This window comes from Anabrus simplex, chromosome 4, assembly GCF_040414725.1.
Source record: "Anabrus simplex isolate iqAnaSimp1 chromosome 4, ASM4041472v1, whole genome shotgun sequence".
Classification (NCBI taxonomy): Eukaryota; Metazoa; Arthropoda; class Insecta; order Orthoptera; family Tettigoniidae; genus Anabrus; species Anabrus simplex.
Window position 1 is genome coordinate 330,874,553 of NC_090268.1, and position 3,533 is coordinate 330,878,085.

Here is a 3,533-nt window from a genome sequence, read left to right on the forward strand (position 1 = left end):
TTCCAACGACCATAGCCACGTTCTATTATGTGGCGCGGAATTTTGAACGATCCTTAACCTGAATTCTGTCATCTGCACGGGACTTAGCCGCGTGGGGGCGCGAAAATTTAAAAAAGAGAACGTGGCTAACCTCACTGCTACCATCATAACAGGTCCAAACTCGTGCTTTTGACAGGTGTGTGGCGCGGAATTTGTATCTAACCTCACTGCTGTTATCTTGATGGGACTTAACCATGTACAGGCGCGGAAGTTTGAACGGACCCTAACCTCACTGCTGTCATCTTGACGGGACTTAGTCGCGTGCTTGGAATTTTGAAAGGGTAAACGACGCTAACTTCACAACTGTTATCTTGACAGGGACTTAGCCATGTCGATGGAGGGCGCTTAATTTAGTTTTGCGGCTAAATGCTCTTCCCAACGCCATATTGCCAGATCCCCTTCTCGGGACCATCTTGGGGCATAACTTCACAGTGTCGTACATTTTATGTCAAGATGCCCTTCCCGACACTATCTTGGAGGGGCCTAAGTGTCCTAGTTCTAGTTCTACGGCTAGCTGTCCTTCTCGTCATATCCCCTTCCCGGCACCATCTTGGAGGCCTAAGGACCTAAGTTTTAAGGCTAGCTGCACTTCTCGTCATGCCCCTTCTCGACACTATCTTAGGGGAGGCCTAACCTCAGAGGACCCTGTCCATCCCGACGAAATATTTCGAGATGCCAATACCTCCTCCTCCTCACAGTTTTATGGACAGATTCCCTTCCCCTCTGCTATTTCTAGAGGAAGACTAACTAAACCGTCGCTGAGGCTTTATGTCTCCAACCGACGCGTGACCTCCCCTCCTAAACAAGATAAAATATGTTGTTAATAAATCCTGTTACAGAGAACTGGGAAGATGCATTGTGCTGTGATCCTCTATTAAGAGAAATCTTTCTTTATGTTTATAACATTGTATGTTCTTATCTTACAGTAAAGATGTGAATAGTCATCATACATTTCCCATGGGGTTATGAACTGAAAAATTTCCTTGATTATAAATATATGATGAAAGGAGGGCGCAATAATTTTTATTACCTGAGATACTTACATGTGAAAAAGGACATGTTATAAGGGAGAAGGTAGTAACACATACCCCTTCTTCTATCGATTAGCATTATGAGATTAGCACAAAGGCTTTAGGTCTCTATCCGACAAAAAATCTGAACAGCGTCCTCTCGCTGCAGAGGGGATTTTTAAAAATGTAATCATGACATACACAGAATGGTATATATTTACTCTGTTGCGCTGAAATAGCATAGACGGCGCTGGCATTCTCATCACAAGAAAATTGGTTCAATCTTGTTTTTAGCTGTGTAGGGTAGAGGTAGGGGGGAGGGATCGGAAACGTATTCATATACTGTCTGTTGTTAACTTACATTGTTTATAAAATGGTTTACCCTTTTAGTCACTACTTACGACAGGCAGGGCGAAACAGCGAAAAAATATATCTGACCTGATTAATGTTAATAAAGGATGGATGTACATTTGTACTTCCTCTTAAAGCAATAATCACCACTACTATTAATGATAATATAGGATGGATGTACAGTTGTACTTCCTCTTAAAACAATATTCACCACCACCATTACTATTGATGTTTAAGAGAGGATTAGCGCACACAATCTACAAGCCAAATATGCGATTATGATTTTTACTACTGCAAATAAAATTTCACTACTTATGACAGGCAGTTAATACCGTTAAAATATTCTCTGACCTGACTATACACTGTGAATGAACGACAAGCAGGGGATACTATACATTACCGCTATTAATAATAAGGATGGATGTACAGTTGTACTTCCTCTTAAAACAATAATCACTACTACTATTAATGATAATAAAGGATGGATGTACAGTTGTACTTTCTCTTAAAACAATAATCTCCACCGCCAATACTATTGATGTTAATAGAGGATTAGCGCACAACGGCTATAAGCCAGAAATCCTACTAGTATTTTTACTACTGCAGATAAAAATTCACTAATAACGACAGGCAGGTTATACCGTAAAAACTTGTTAGATTTGGATTTCCTATCGATCACTACGATGTCCGCTCGTTCAATTTGAACATTCATTTCAAGACTGTAAGTTCTGCATCATTTGTTACTCTGGCCGTTGTTTCGAGTCGCCTCTTCGACTGTGATTGATCTCGCTTTAAAAAGAGGAATTCACGTCTGGTATAAGAAAGGTTTGGAAACAGTGTCTTTGATTTTTCGGAGAAATGACTTTAGTTTGATCACTAATGTTTACGGCGTTCTAAAAACTACGTCATATATTTTCAACGTGTTAACGTTTTTCTAAAAGCTAATGATTTTTATGTTATACTTCGGGTGTATTTTAACTACATTATGATTATTTTAGGCATTCGAAATTCAAATAATAATAATAATAATAATAATAATAATAATAATAATAATAATAATAATAATAATAATAATAATAATAATAATAATAATTTTGGTGTGAGGTAAACTAGCGCGGACGTTTTCACAAGGACTTATGTAATTGGATTTTTTCCTTTTTCCTTTCGTGGTTTTAAAGTATTCATTTCCCTACTTAAAGTTCAATTTTAGATTCTTTCACAACCGTTTTTCTTTTGTTTTTACATTATTTGCATTGTCGTGCTCGTATCTTACGATTGGGTTATACGAGTAGGCCTAGTTATGGCGTTGGTCTGTAGCCTCGGTGTTGATTATTGTTTTGGTGTTGTGAGTTGCTCTGTTTTGAGAGGATGCCCTGATATGATTTCTTTAATTATTCTATTCGATACCAGGGTGTTGTCATCACTTACTTGAGCCTCTTCACTATTTCTCTAGTGTCACTCATTTAATTTCCTCTAACCTTGCGGTTATTTGGGATGAGTTTCCTTGTGAAACTCCTCGAGAAATTAATTTCTAATCAAGTAAATTTTAATTAATTGTAAATTGTTAAACTGGTATACCAAGAAAAAGAGAGTCCTTCCAAAGGTATTAAAGATGCAAGACCGAGGTCTGTGAATTTGAGTAAATTGCTAAAAAAATATTGTAAGGTTTTTAATTTTCTTAAATCTTGAAGGGGATCGGCCGATTCCTGCGCACGTTTGTTATCTGTTTTTAAAAATCTAGATATTTAGTTTTAATTTTACTTAAATGTTTTTCCTGAATACAATTACCTTGTTTATTTAAATGGTATTGTGTTTGTTCTTGGAGTAGTAAGTCAAGTTTTAATACAGTAACCAAGTTCCTCCGGTTAGTCATTGCCTGCACTGTTTATGGTAAGTTCTTATGTGTTGTAATTTCCTTCTTGTTGTGCTGTTTTTGTGATGTGTGCTTCCACATTGGTATCAAATAAATACGGTCTGGGCGATTTGTGGAGATCGCGCGACTGGGTCAGTTAGTGGTAGGAGAGCGTGGTTGTCTTTTGTTTCACTGTGGATATGTGCTTCTTGTAGGTTGTCCTGAACAACCTCTTGGTTAGTAGAGTCCTATGTTATGTTGTTTCTTGCTTGCTTGTTGTT